Below are 16,620 nucleotides of genomic sequence, written 5' to 3' on the forward strand. Positions count from 1 at the left end.
ATGTTTGTTATATGGCATGAGACTCACCATTCCATCTTATTTATATCTCATATAAATAACTTGGGAACAAACATGAATACAATCTTTCTGGATAAGTCATGTCCTTATTATGAAGTATCCTCGATTGTGAACCTATTTATGATACTTTGTGCTAGAAATATTATCTCTCATATTCTTAACAACTTAAGAATAATATTTCTAACAAAATATCAATGGACCTTTTCTATTACACATAAATATATTATGTAAACGGAAAAGTGGAAATGCCTTTTATTATTAAAAATATGTACAAGATACATACTAAATGATATGCTCTAGGGCATACTACTAACAATCTCCCACTAGCACTAGAGCCATTCATTATAATATCTTAGACCCATCTTCTCAAGATGTCGGTCTAAGCGAGCTTATGACAAAGGCTTAGTGAATGGATCACTGAATTTTTCAGGTGATGTTATTTCTGCATGACTATATCGCCTTGCCCAACTATATCTCGATAATGTGATAATGCCTTTCTATGTGTTTGGATTTTGGGTGAGACCTTAGTTCCTTAGCTTTGTATGGCTGCTCCATTATTGTCACGATGTAGTGGAAGCTGACTCAATGGAAGGAACTACTGTAAGTTACATCACGAACTTCTTTATCCAAAGCGACTTCTTTTGCGACATCGATGCGAGAATATACTCGACCTCGATGAGTGGAATCTGCGATCGTGCTCTGTTTGGAACTCTTCCAACCGATCGCACCTCCATTACAAATGAACACATATCCAGAGGTAGACTTTCTATCATCGATATCTGATTGGAAATCAGAATCAGTATAACCATCCAATTGCAAGTCTCCACCTCCATAAATCAAGAATAAATCCTTAGTTCTTCTCAAGTACTTAAGGATATTCTTGTGACTATCCAGATGTTCCAAACACGGATTGGATTGATACCGCTAGTCAAACTAACGAGATATGCGATATCCGGCCTAGTACACAACATTGCATACATTAAACTTCCAATAGCCGAAGCATATGGAATCCTGGCCATCTTATCTCTTTCTTCAGGTGTCTTTGGAGACATCTCTTTAGAAAGATGGATACCATGTCTCACTGGTAACAATCCTCTCTTGGAATCAAGCATGTTAAACCTCTTTAACACCTTTTCCAAGTATAGACTTTGGGATAAATCAATTATTCTTTTCGCTCTATCTCTATAGATGCGAATCCCAAGAATATAGGTTGCCTCCCCTAAGTCTTTCATGGAGAATGTATTTGACAACCATACATTTATAGTCGTCAACATACCTGTGTCATTACCTATCAACAGTATGTCATCCACATATAAGACAAGGAAAGTGATAGCACTGTCACTAACCTTCTTATATACACATGGCTCATCCTCATTTTTGATAAAACCAAAGGATTTAATGGCTTCATCAAAATGGATGTTCCAACTCCTCGAAGCTTGTTTCAACCCATAAATGGATCGCTTTAGCTTGCATACCTTGGAACCATCTTGGGATTCAAATCCCTTAGGTTGTTCCATGAAAATGTTTTCTTCAATGTATCCATTGAGAAAAGCTGTTTTGACATCCATCTGCCAAATCTCATAATCATAGTATGCAGCTATTGCTAATAAAATCCTAATTGTTTTAAGCATGGCAACAGGCGAGAAAGTCTCCTCATAGTCTATTCCTTGCCTTTGGCGAAACCCTTTCGCTACTAGCCTTGCCTTATAGGTCTCTACCTTTCCATTAGAACCAATTTTCTTCTTGAAAACCCATTTGTTCCCTATAGGTATAATACCTTCAGGTGGGTCAACAAGATCCCAAACTTGATTCTTATACATGGAATCAATCTCAGATTTCATAGCATCAATCCATTTTGAAGAGTCTATATCTGATATAGCTTCTTCATAGGTAAGTGGATCATCTCCATGATCTACTTCTTCATGAGTAGACAACTCTTGTTCTTCTTCATGAAGAAAACCATATCTCACCGGTGGGTGAGATACCCAGTTGTTCTACGAGGAGCAGTGTAGATGTTTCATCAATGGGTATAGGTTGACTAGATGGATCTATATCCATCGATGCATTGGTTGGTCGAATTCTCCAATTCTAACTCTATTTGCCTTCCTTTGCCTCCTTCTTGGACAAATTGTTGTTCAAGAAATGTGGCATCTCTACTTATCACAACTTTTGTGAAGTAGGCAAATAAAATAATATCCAAAACTATCTTTTGAATATCCAACAAATCGACCTTTTTCTGATCTGGTCTCCAATTTATCAGTGTTCAGCTTTTTGATATAAGCTGGACAACCCTAAATCTTAACATGCTTAAGACTTGGTTTTCTTCCATGCCATATCTCATAAGGTGTGGAAGAAACTGATTTTGATGGAATCCTATTCGAATATATAAAGTGATTCTAATGCAAATCCCCAAAGGAGATTGGCATATCGGTATAGCTCATCATACTACGTACCATATCCAATAGGGTACGATTTCTCCTTCAGATACACCATTCATTTGTGGCGTTCTGGAGAGTCGGTGAGAAACAATGCCATGCTCTCTCAAGTATTCATCAAATTCGATTACTCAAATATTCACCTCCACGATCGATCGAAGAGCTTTAATACTCTTTCTGTTTGATTTTCTACTTCAGATTTAAATTCTTTGAACTTTTCAAAAGATTCATGTTTGTATTTCATCAAATACAAATACCCAAACCTTGATTTATCATCAGTAAAGGTAATAAAATAATGAAAGCCCCCTCTAGCCATTTTTTAAATGGACCACATACATCACTATGTATTAGCTCCAAAATATTTTTGACTCTTAGCCCTTGTCCAACAAAGGGTGATCTAGTCATTTGCCTTGAAGGCAAGATTCACAAGTTGGAGTAGGCTCAGAACCCAATGAGGATAAAATCCCCATTTTTCTCTAATTTTGCAATCCTATCTTCTGCAACATGACATAACCTTAAGTGCCAAATATATTTTGAACTTGAGTTGGTTTTCACCATGGCATTGCATTCATTTAGATTGCTATACTCTGGCCAGTGGAAACACTTTCTTACTGACAATGGAAACACTTTCCTGTTGGTAATGGAAACACTTTCCTGTTGGCAGTGGAGACACTTTCCTTTGCCTTTATCAGCTTTAGTCTTCCTTTTCTGTTTAGCTATTTTCTTGGAAGGACCGGGAATCGAGGTTTCTTTTCTTGTTGCCCTTCTTCTTGTTGGACTTTCCAGAAGAAGATGTAACAAAGCTACCTCTTTTCCTTTATTGCTGGCATATTCTTTTGGGCAATAACCAGCATGTTGAGTAATTCACTAAGGTGCATTCTGTTTAGTCATATGGAAATTTATCACAAAATTCCCAAAAGACTCGGAAGGGATGAAGGATCAAATCCGTTTGTAGTTGGAAATCCATGTTGAAGTCAAGATGTTCCAACTGCTCAATCAGCCGAATCATCTTGTGGACATGATCCCCAACATTCTGTCCCTCAGAGATCTTCATGCGGAACAGCTGCCTAGATATCTCATACCTAGCATTCCTGCTGTGCTCACCATACAACTCTTGTAGGTGAAGGAGGATCTCACTCGCACTCTGCATGTTCTCATGTTGCTTCTGTAACTCATTACTCATAGAAGCAAGCATGTAACACTTAGCTCTCATATCATGCTCCTTCCACTTGTCCAAAGTATCATGTTCCTCTTGTGTGGCCTCTGGAGGTAAGGGACCAGAACATTTGAATCTAGAACATATCCTATATGTTCAAGGTTCAGACAAGTTTCAAATTTCTTAGCCAATTAGGCAGTTAGGTCTGTCAACTTTGTTGTGATCAAGTATGCTTGCAAGGATATTGGATGATGGTGGTTGTTTTGTGCTCATTTTATCGAGAAAATTAACTGCAGTAAATAACCAGATTAATTAGTAAATGTATCATGTAATTAACCAAAATGATTATGGTCTTTTAATCAAATTGGTCCTCCCACTAACTTAGCGAATCCTACACTTCCAAAGTAGAAAACGGAAATCCTAGTTGGATGGATTTCTAGTGGGTGATTGAATTCTTATAATTCTATTGATCATCCTCAGGTACATCCATTATTGGAATTACAATAAACTATAAGTGAGCAACTCCTTGCCCATCACATCTCATGTGAGGTTCAATCCTTTTGCTAGCCCCTAATACTCAAAATCTCAGGTACATCCAATATTGACTTATCTTGCATTAGTTAAGTTGATCCAATTGAGCGATAATTATGCAAATAATTTTAATGTCCTCAGTACATCCAATATTGGCCACCAAACCATTTACATATTTACAACATCTCATGCTTAACAATTATTCTTAAGAAAATCTCTTAAATTAATTGCATCTCATGCAACTATTTAAAATTTCTTAAAATAATTGCCCCAATGGAGGGCTTATGTTATAATTACTTTAATTATACCATTTCCAACTTAATCATTTGTTTGGAAGATTTTATAGCCATCCTAATTACTATTAAGGTCTCACTTTGCACATTATCCATTTAGCATGCATATATCATATAATTGCATACATTCCCATACATCTCATGCATTCATGGATAAGCGATAAATATGGTATGATCATGGACTTTCTAAGGGATTCAATTGAGCCACCAAGAATTGAATCAGGGCATTCCTAGGTGCATTTCATTCATTCATTTTACAAGAGTTGCTGAAGGAGTACATAATCAACACTTGATCTTGAATTCCTCCTTTGGTCCCACCAATGCTCTTGACCTCCTTGAACTTCTTACAATCCAATATTACATAGTAATCCTTGGCATACCAAGGCGAATTTACAAGAACTTAAATAAATGAAATTACAACCCAAAAATATTACAAACTTAATAATACATGCCCAAAATAAATTAAAATAAATTAATTAATTTACATTCCCAAAGAAACATAAAAGAAATAAATCCAATCACATTGGTCTTTTATAGTCCATGATCATCCATCATGCATATCACTATTTAACAATTAAATAAAACATACATACTTAAATTAAATTGAATATCTCATATTCAACTTAAAAATCCAGATTTGAATATGATTCAAATAAATTTAAAAATTCAGATTTGAATCTCATTCAAACAAATTTAAAAATTCAGATTTGAATCACATTCAAACAACTTCAAAAATTCAGATTTGAATCACATTCAAATATTTTTTAAAAAATCATATTTGAATCACATTCAAATATTTTTTAAAAAATTAGATCTGAATTTTATTGAATCAATTTTAAAAAATCAGATTTAAATATGATTCAAACAACTTTAAAAATTCAGATTTGAATCACATTCAAATAACTTTTAAAATTCAGATTTGAATCACATTCAAATATTTTTTAAAATTCTGATTTGAATCATAATTTAATTGTGTGATTAAAACAACTAATTAAACACTTTAATTAGTCAAAGAATAGCCTTAGATCATACAACAATTGCAGAATTAAAAGCCAAACCTTGAATCACCCATGGAACCATTGTTGCCGCCACCATTGGTGGCTTCACCATGTGTGACGCCACACCTTGCTTTGCAACCAGCAATAATCTCTTGATCTCATGATCATACACACAATTAAATTATATAATCAACAATCTAAATGGCAAATATAGTGGCTCTGATACCAATTGAAGGAACGGAAGCGTGAAAAACACAAGATTATACCATTGAATTCAAAAAATTTCACCTAGGGTCACATGCACCATGCAAGATTTATTTTTATCTATTTGATTTCAATGATAAACAACATATTAAAACTCTTTTAATATGTTTTGGATCTGTATTTGCCATTTAAGATTTTAAAATTAATCAGATTAATTTTAGAACCCTAGATTAAATCAAGAACGATTACACTAACCTCTTGATGTGCTTTGCAGTATGCGCCTTTGAGATTCGTCTTCAGGACACCAAATGTTGTCCCTCTAGCTTGTCCACACCAAGAACACCTATGGCAGCCCTTGAACAGCTTCTAAAGCCTTTTCTATTAATTAGAAATTCAAGTTCTGCCTTTTAAGAGATTAGAGATGTAAACAGGACACTAGAAACAATTTCTAGTGTTCTTAATTCAAGAGATTGATGGCTAATCTCTTTGAATTGATGAGAGATGAAGAGAAATAGCTGGAGAGGCTCAAAGTGGCGTGACATATGAGAGGAGAGGCTGCTGGTTATGTTTTCTTTTCATAACCACACTTAAATAGCTAGGTTAACACATTAAACCCTAGCCACATGTCACCTTTTGATTAGCTCTAGGTTTAAGTGACCCAATCACATTGTGCCAAGTGTCAAACCTATATTTAATCTTGATTTTAATCATCTTACATGATTAAAAACATTTGGCAAGCTTATGTGTTATGCCATGTGTCACCATCTCATGGTGCCACGTGTCACACTGTGAAATGACCAAAATGCCCCTGTGTCTTAATTTTGAGTTCTTAACCCAAAATAATTATTTTCTTCTTCTAATTAATTTATATCAAATATAAATTAATTAATTAATCTCTATTAATTAATTTCTCATCAATTAAATTCATATTTAAACACTTTAAATATAAATTTAATTTATACTACACATCCAATAATCTAGATTTGGTTTCAAGTCATGCTAGGGACTTTGCAATTTAATTGCAAACCAAATCTATTTAATTAATCAATTAAACTCTTCAATTAATTAATTAAATCATATTTAAATAGGTGATAACTTGTGTATGTGTGTGACTTACTAGGCTCATCACTAATTGGCAATGAGACATGATATCAACTCTTAATATCATCAGAACTCTTTCTTACCATAAATGATTTCTCTAAATCATTTTATGAACCTCATAGACCATGGTTAACACCTAGCATAGCATGCCATGGCCACCCAATTAGTAATAAGGTTTACCTTAAATGAACCTATAATCATATGTTACCATGCACTAGAATCTCTCTGTTACAAAATCCCAACTCAATATGGAGTCATGGTTTATGTCAAACTCCATTTGCTATGAATATTATGTTCTCTTTTAATTCAAGTTCTTGATTAAAAAGATTTTCTCATCAGAAACTCTTTTCTGAATAAATCTATCTGTCCTGGCCAGGAACTTGAAACATCAAGAACAATTAAATGAACATAGGATTTTATCTCTATTTACTTAGAGGAACAGATTCCTTCTTGATCAACACCTACCTCCATATATAACTAGCAGGAGCCAACACATGCCCATATACCCATACATAGTACAAGTATGAAAGCAGTATCAAACTCAAACTACCTATATACAAGATAACTGTGCTATCTCAGGTCTAAAGATTATATGCACTGATATGATTTATGACAAAACATTGACAAGAGTAAACTCCATGTGCTTGTCATAAGTGTCACTGGTTCGGCCTACTTATCATTTATAAGTGCCTATCATGTTTGTTATATGGCATGAGACTCACCATTCCATCTTATTTATATCTCATATAAATAACTTGGGAACAAACATGAATACAATCTTTCTGGATAAGTCATGTCCTTATTATGAAGTATCCTCGATTGTGAACCTATTTATGATACTTTGTGCTAGAAATATTGTCTCTCATATTCTTAACAACTTAAGAATAATATTTCTAACAAAATATCAATGGACCTTTTCTATTACACATAAATATATTATGTAAACGGAAAAGTGGAAATGCCTTTTATTATTAAAAATATGTACAAGATACATACTAAATGATATGCTCTAGGGCATACTACTAACAGGAACTAAGTTCCAATTCAGATTGGAGAGGGTTAATCTACAGTCAGCATGACCTAGGTCCTTTTCAGGGATCAAAACTGAAAATTTACCAACCCAATTGGTGTGAGGCTAATTGAGAATGAAACTAGACACAAAATGGCACATTTTTCATTCAGGAATCATACCCAGAAAGTGACCATAACTTAGTCAACAATTAGGCCAAATCCGGAATTGGCAAACTGACCTATACAAAAATGACCAAATGAACAGTAGTTACGTAAATGACCATAACTTGGTCTAGGAATGTCCAAATGACCTAAAATTTTACCAGTAGAAAGCTGAGACATAGCCCTATAACTTTCATGGAGAAAATAAACCCAAATTTTGACCATAATCTATTTGAAAAGCCACTTGCAATCAACCTACGAAAACTGCCTTTATCCAATGAATGCCCAGAATTCTGTGTAAAACTAAATCCGGCCAGTCATATTCAAATGGCTATAACTTAGGCTAAAAAACTCCAAATGGAGTGATTTAAAAAGAGAAATAAAGTTAAGACAATAAGGAACAACTTCTATGGAGAAAATTTAGCCAAATTTTCACAGCAACATGACCAATGGAATAGTGCAAAATAGGACACTAAAATTGAAATTTTGAAATTTGTGCCTAAAAGACTTAAGAATTGAGAAAACAACCAAAACCAATAAAATTGGTAATCAAAATATGGTATGTGGATATAGTTGGATTTCTCATACCTTTTAAGCATAAGAAAGTCAATATTTTGACTTGAATAGTAACCTCATAAAAATTTCTAAGAACGTAAGTTTAAGCATATTAAGGATAGAATTGAGCATATATGAATTTAATTGTCGGATTTATTGTGAGATAAGATACTGAAACACTGTCAATTGTGTGTTTTAGCTGAAAAAGACCCGAAAAATCTAAGGGACTGAGTCAAGGCTTAGAGGTGACTCACGTCAGGTTTGTGCACAATAAATTATGTAATTATTTTCTAAGTTAAAATTTGACTTGTTATGCTTTATGGAAACGTTGTATTATTTATAAATTGTGTTGCCATTTTGTGACTGCAAAAATGACTTTGGAAATTGTTTGGAATCTTTTCTAAATTATTTGAGTACTTTGTTTTGAATTGATTTTGTATTCACACTTAGCATGATAGTATCAAATTATTCCTCTTCCATCTATGGGATTGAGATTGTTTATTTTCCTCCCTCTCTGGCTTACCAGTTGAGGTTATAGATCGAATGAGTACTCATTAGCTAACTAGCCACCTCCCTCATTGATTTCGATTAGTGGGGTTGTAGATTGCTTTGTCATGGTGTACAACGCGGTATTGATCGGAAATTTTGTGTCATGGCTTAAATTGTGTATGAATTGGCAACACTATGTTTATTAAATTATTTAACCAAAATTGTGCTATAATGAGTTTTGATAATATGTGCAATGTGATTGTGAAATATTTAAATTGTGATTTATCAATGAATGTTTTATGTACTGCATTTTGAATTTTTATTATGCACCACTGAGTATTTTTATACTCAGCGATAGCTTATTTTGCTGTCGCAGATAAAGGCAAGGAGAAAGCAGCAGAGCGAGCTGCTATTGAGATAAAGGACTACATTGACCTTTTTGGTATGGATATTTATTTATACCCTTGTAGTTATTTTGATGTAAATATTGTAATGTCATATGTATTAATGTAAACTTGAGCAGTTGTACAGTAAATTGTAATATAGTATTGTTGGATTTTCTTTTTGTAAATTAAGATATGTATTGTAAATTAAATATTAAATGCAATGTGAATGAATTGATGAGATATTTTGAAATGACAAATTTTGATTGAATTGTGGACTTGGATTGCATTATGATGAACTAAGTTATTTTGGTGGTTGGGAGTTGTGAAAACAAATATTGAAAGTGCTATTTACAAGTTTTTGAAGAACTGTTTTCTCAAAATATAGACGGCACTCTGCCGAAATTTTTCCAAAATTTACGGACAAATAAAAATGGACAAACATTTTTACTAGTTTTGAAACTTCAATTAAATGTTTTTTATTCCTACTAAAATGCTCACCACTTTCAAAAAGTAAGAAAATGGTTTTAAAATCCCTTGTAGGGTACTTAATGAGTTATCGGTAGGTGAAGTTCGGTAATTCATTAGGTATTCTACGGAATCATGTTATGCCTTACAGAAGGGTAAGATGTGACATTTCTAGGCAGGGTCTCTTCATAAAAAATGTGGCATTATGCCCCTAGTTTCACCTCCAATTGGCCTTGTATCAATTAAAGCTACACAAGTCAAGTTAGGACTACCTAAACATATTGGACTCAAGTTTAGGATTTCTGCCACAAACGGGCAGCATACTAATTCACAATCCAATGTCACAATAAACGTCATTTTATGGTCCAACTTTATCAAATGGTCACTAATTGACCATTAGAACATAAATTCACCATCAAATTTGCAAAACCCTAATTTTTGCGTCAACCCTAATTTCCAAAGTTCCAATTCACTCTCACATACGCAAATTGATATGCTAAGTTGGATATACTTATCAAACTCATCACTAATAACATGAATTTAATTGAAATTTCACATAACCCTAACCTACATCATTGCTACCAAAAATTTGAGGGTGCTCTAACATGCATAAATTGGCTCAAATTTCTCAATTCTCTATTTTAAACCCTATGACTTTTCTATGGATCCTAAGTTCCCTTAAAAATTTTTCTTGTTCTAGCTTAGACAGGCTAGCATTGATTATAATAGAATATTTAGAATTTGAGTCCAAAAATACATACCTTAGTGAGGAGGGGAGAGGTTTAAGCTCTACCTGTTTGGCATTTTCCTGGAGCTTACCTTTGGTCTATTCCTTCTTCAACTTCTCCATTTCAGAAGCCTTAGCTAAGAGTAGGGATGGATGAGCTACTAACTATTGTGCACAGGCTGCAATTTCTATATGTTCATCATCTACTGTGTGGCTATGCAAAATACATGCTTCAAGAGGATCTTTAAGATGGGTCTTATGATATTCTTCTTTAACTTGTTCATCAATTATGTCAACTTTAAAGCATTCAACAGGTTCAAATTTGTGCTTCATTGTGTCGAACAAGTTGAACTCCACTTCTTCTTCTCCTACCTTGAGAGTTAGTCGACCATTTTTTACGTCTATGATGGCTCCGGCAGTTGCCAAGAATGGTCTTCCCAAGATGATAGGAATTTGTACATCTTCTTTAATCTCAAGAATAATAAAGTCCACTGGAATGAAGAATTTGCCCACTTTGTAAGGAATGTTCTCAAGTATACCCACAGGATATTTAATAGATTGATCAGCCAATTGCAATGAGATCGTTGTGGGCTTTAGTTCTCCGATCTCCAGCTTTTTGCATATTGATAAAGGCATTAAACTAACGCTTGCCCGAAGATCGCAGAGGGCCTTGTCTATTTTCTTGTTGCTGATGAGGTAAGGAATGGAGAAGCTTCCTGGATCTTTCAACTTTGGAGGCAGTTTGTTTTGCAGAATGGCACTGCATTCCTCTATTAGAGCTACTGTTCTATAGTTATCTAGCTTTCTTTTCTTTAATAGAATTTCCTTAAGGAATTTGGCATAAGATGGCATTTGAAAAAGTGTTTCAGTGAAGAGGATATTGATGTAAAGTTTCTGTAAAACTTCCAAAAAGTTCCCAAACTGCTTATCCAATTTGGCTTTTTGAATCTCTAAGGAAAAGGTAGGGGAGGCTGGTATGGCTCTGGTAATTTTTTTGTCTTCCTTGCTTCCTCTTCCTGATCTTTCTTAGCTTCTTCCTCTTTTTTCTCTGCTTGGCCTTCAGATTTTTTTATGGTTTCCTCTGTTGGTTCTACCTCTGGTTGTACTAGAGTTTTCCCACTCCTCAGTGTAACTACCTTACAATGCTCCCTTAGGTTCATTTAAGGTTGTCTAGGCAATTTGCCAGCAGCCTTACTTGAAGAACTTGCTTGTTGAGCGATTTGATTCTCTAGCATCTTGTTATGAGTAGCAAGTTTGTCCATTCTAGAAGTCAGCTATTTAATCAATTCAGTTTGTTATTGTTGAGCTGTTAGGAATCCTTCCATCATGGTTTCCATAGTCATTTTTAGTTCAGGTTGTTGAGGCTGGAGAGGTAGTGGTGGTTTATACCCTTGTTGTGACCTCTGTTCTGAAATTCAGGGGGTATTGGTGGTTTATACCCTTGTTGCTTGTTTATTGGCTGGTTCTGCTAATTGGACCATGAGAAATTTAGGTGGTTCCTCCATCTAGGATTGTAAGTATTTGAATATGGATTGTTTGGTTGCCTCTGGTTGAAGTTTCCTCCATTATTCACATAGTTCATTTGTTCTGAGGAGGGTTCATTTAAATTGCTGTAATCTGAACTCATGTATCCTCCTCCATAGCTGTCCTCATGTTGATTGTTTGTACCAACTGCATTGACTTACATTCTTTCGAGTTTCCTTGTGAGCTAATCAAACCGAGCATTTGTCATGCTTAGGGCGTCTACGTCTAGGATCCCTACAGTTTTCCTTGCATTTCCTCTTTCATTCGACCATTCATAATTATGGTATGCAACCCTTTCTAGAAGTTCAAGTGCTTGTGGTACTGTTTTCTCCATTAGATCACCCTCTGTAGCTGAATCAACTGTGCTCCTTGTGGAGGGTAGTAACCCATTATAGAAATTTTACCCTAATAACCAATTTTCTATGCCATGGTGTGGACATTCTCTCTATAGGTCTTTATACCTTTCCCATGTGTCATAGAGTGATTCTCCTTCCTTTTGTCTGAAAGTGTTGATTTCAAGCCTCAGTTTTGCCGTCTTTGCAGGTGGAAAATACCTTGCTAGAAAAGCTTGAGATAGGTTTTCCTAAGTAGCGAATATTCCAGCTGGTTAAGAAAGTAAGCACTTCCATGCTCTGTCTCGAAGGGAGAATCAGAATGCTCTGAGTCTTATTGCTTGATCAGACACTCCATTAATCTTGAATGTGTCACATAGGGCACGAAAGCACTGGAGGTGATATTGTGGGTCTTCTGTTGGTGAGCCTGCAAACTGGGTTTATTGAATCATTTGGAGCTATGCTGGTTTTAATTCAATGTTGTTGGCTTCCACTGTGGGTCTAGTGACACTAGGGTGGAATCCTTGGACAGATGGAGCTCCATAATCTCTTAAGAGTCTTGGTCTGTCATTATCGTCGGCCATGGTTGGAAGTTCAGGATCTTCTTGACTGTGCTCTTGATGTCTCTTTTCTCTCCTAATGGCTTTCAGAGTTTTGCCTATCTCCGAATCACAGTCCAAAATTTCTTTTGGATTTTTTCTAGTCACATACCAGATCGGGTACCTGAGAGAAAGAAAAGAAATATAACCAGCAAAATAAAATTAAATAATAAGTATAATTGCCTAAATCAGCTAAATTGCCTATCGCTTGATACTACTAAAGCCAAAGTCCCCGGCAATGGCGCCAAAAACTTATTTCGCTATTTTGCAACTACCGCAAGTGCTCGGATCGCTAACAAGTAATAAAGTGATGAGTAGAGTATCATTTCCATGAGGACTTTGTTTAGCAAGTACCAATCTACATAGAAGTTTTGACTGTCTAGGCTATCAAATAATTAGGGAATGAAGTTTGTTAACTTTAAACACTAGGATGGTAAACTTAAAACGAATTATCTATCTTGGAACAATTATGGAATTAGGATTTCACACTTGAATCTTACCAGGGATGTTATCTAGTTTATTTACTGGATTGAGGGTCATTTTCCTTGATGGAAATCAATCCTAAGCTATCTTAAATCCTCTCTCAAGGCATCTAGGGTGTATCTTAATTAACTCAAACCCTACTTTCGTGGCGATTAAATTAATTAAAATCCTTTAAGATTTTTGACCAATTTTGGGGTTCCACAAAGGTATCAGCCTATGTCTAGGTCAGAATTCCTAGGTTCAAGATCTTGATTTTCTAATGTTAATCTTCACCTTTCAGTCCTTCAATTAACATCCACAATCATGGTTAAGTGGGTACCAGCACATAGCATGCATTAAGATCACAAGAAATTAAATCAAGAAACGAATCTCAAATCCAATAAATAAAACTTAGTGTTCATCAATAATAATAATTACAAGAGCTACTCTGTGACACCCCTTACCCGTCTACAGTGTAGCCGAGCAAGTTATGTCACTCAGTGTGTCGGAACATCAATTCATGTTTTAATTTCAATTTATCCCTTTTTATTTATTTATTTACAATTTTTGAAAAAAATCTATATTTACCGCAAATTTTATAGAAAATCAGGCAGAGTGCCGGCTATATTTTGGAAAACAGTTCTTACACTTTGTTTAAAAACACTCCCAATATAATTACAATCTCAATCTCAATCATTTCTCAAATCAATTCAGTATTCCAAAATTTACATTCAACTCATATTCACCAAGTTCAATGAGAAATACTCATATTTAATTCTGAACACAGTTCATAGATAATTACAGCAAAAATATAAGTACATGAGTTTATAATGTACATAACAAAAGTTTACAAAATACAAAATAACAAAATATCAAAATATCCCAGATGGCCTAATGTCCTACCAAATGCACTGCAATGTGAGGTGACTCTGAACTCTGAGTGCAGATATGATGGCTCACCCAGTATGCGGTCTGCTGGACTCCCCAGCTAAATCTCCAGTACCTGCGCGTGGCAAAAGCGACGCGCTAAGCAATTCTGCTTAGTGGTGACAATATAAAATAGAATAAAATATAATATAATAAAATATGCAGAATGTAGGTTTACATTTTTGGGTGGACTAAATTTCAAATATTTATTGCAATATTATTCGATTAAAGTTGAGTAAGATTTATTAACACTGCCCGAGTAACCTATACTAGTTGACTGGATAAACGGGTAAACTGGCACAGGGTACTAAGTACCTCGGACCATCACACCATCGGTCACATTGTGTCTCCCGGTGTGCAACAGAACAGCTAATAAGCTGTAATAATTATCGGGGGTTAAACCCAAGTATAACAACTCACTATCATAGCCAAAGGCTATTATGTTACAGAATGGCATGGGATGCCATGAAATACAAAACGACATGAAGCCATATGCGATCGCTAACAGAACCCTATTGGCATGCCAACCTATCCAAACCAATCACATTAGGACTACTAGGGCATTTAACACTTTTAATTTGTGTAATTCTTTGAAATTGAAATTTTAATGATTACTATTCATTTCATTAGTCAACCAAAATGTTGACTTTTGCATTGACAATAGGTAAATTAGGTTAAATATCATCAACATACCACATTTTACATTTTAAACTTGTTGGTATTGGTTGCCAACACCATCTCTAAGCTTAATGATAATTAGACAAAATTTTCAGTTTTCATGCTTTAACTTTACTGTTCCATTAGTCACCTTTGCAGTGGTATTTTGGAAAAGTGATCAACATGAAAGTTGTTCCTTATTTTATCTAGATGAATTTCTTTTTTTGAATCACTACATTTGGAGTTTTGTAGCTCAAGTTATGGCCTAAACACCATAACTGGCCGGATTGGGCAGATTCCAAAATTCTGGGCAAAACTGATTCTGCCAGATTTGGTGTCTCAAGTTTGGTTGGCAATTTGACTAGGTTATGATCATAATTTGGGTCAGGTTTCTTCATGAAAGTTGTTGGTCTATATGTCACCTTGTTTCTGGTAAAATTTCAGGTTAATTAGACCTTTCTACATTGAGTTATGGCCAAATGACCAAACACTGTTCATTTGGTCATTTTGCCCAGGCAGAGTGCAGGTCACCCGAATTAGGGCAAGCTTTTGGTCAAGTTGGTTTGGTTTTCTGGGCATGGTTTCTTCATCAAAGTTGTGCCATTATGTGTCCAGTTTTATGTCCAATTGGCCAAACACCAATTGAACCTCTACAATTCAAGTTATGGCTGTCCAAACAGGCTGGACTCACAGCCACACCTGCAGGTCACCCAAGGCAGCCACTCCAACCTCAAATCCCACAACCCAATTCACTTCATTTCTGGTTCAAACCAAACCAAATGGTCACTAATTGACCATTAAAACCTACTTCTATCATCACAAGATCAAAGTCTCATTTTTCCCCCCTCCAAACCCTAACTCAACATTATCAAACTTGCATTTTCACTTTATTTCTTCAATCTACTTAGCAAATACACATTGTGGGCAGCCCCAATACCCTTTTAATTTCATTAAACTCAGCACCATCAAACCCTAACCATGGCTGCCAAAAATAAGGGATGGCATACCAATGTCTTTCATCAAGTTTCTTTGTCATTTAATCACAAATATAATGCTTAAACATGGAATTGAATTTAAATTTAAGGTTTTGGTCACTAACCTCTTTTAGCTCAAATCCAAGCCAACCAAAACTTTAATTTTTCTTCAAGATTTTTCTGCCCAAAGCTTCCTCAAGGTGTGGGGTGAATTTTTTGTGAAGACAACTAGGGCTTTTATGGTGTGGAAGCTAGGGAAAATCAAGCTTGAAAAAGCTTGTCCATGGAGGTTAGGGAAAATTGGTTTACGGCAAGGAAGAAGAGGAAATGGAAATCTGATTTCTTTCTCTCATTTTTCAGCCCATTTTGTCTTTTTAAACTTATTTATGCCATGTGTCAACACTTGAATGGGTGAAGGCACACTAATGACATCATGTGATGTCATAAATTCCCATTTAATTCATTTTTTTTTTCTTTTCTTTTCTACTCATTTTCAATTCAACTTTTAGTAATATTTATTCACATTTTATGTCATAATAATTATTTAATTAACTGGACAAGTCGGCCAAAAATCACCTCTGAAGGCGAAATGACTAAAATGCCCTCCGTTTGGC

General features: G+C 35.0%; 1 long non-coding RNA gene and 1 other non-coding gene across 2 annotated transcripts; one reads left to right on the forward strand and one right to left on the reverse strand.

The window, feature by feature from the left end:
- The first annotated feature begins 12,477 nt into the window (after positions 1-12,477).
- Positions 12,478-12,584, forward strand: LOC131178062 (small nucleolar RNA R71). Its single transcript, XR_009147192.1, has one exon. It is a non-coding gene; the product is annotated as a small nucleolar RNA R71 (small nucleolar RNA).
- A 1,536-nt stretch (positions 12,585-14,120) lies between these two features.
- On the reverse strand, positions 14,121-16,345 carry LOC131170525 (uncharacterized). The gene is made up of 2 exons (XR_009141283.1): positions 16,132-16,345; positions 14,121-14,451 (listed from the first exon to the last, which is right to left on the reverse strand). It is a non-coding gene; the product is annotated as an uncharacterized LOC131170525 (long non-coding RNA).
- Positions 16,346-16,620: the final 275 nt, after the last annotated feature.

Source organism: Hevea brasiliensis, chromosome 2 (assembly GCF_030052815.1).
Source record: "Hevea brasiliensis isolate MT/VB/25A 57/8 chromosome 2, ASM3005281v1, whole genome shotgun sequence".
NCBI classification, from domain to species: Eukaryota; Viridiplantae; Streptophyta; class Magnoliopsida; order Malpighiales; family Euphorbiaceae; genus Hevea; species Hevea brasiliensis.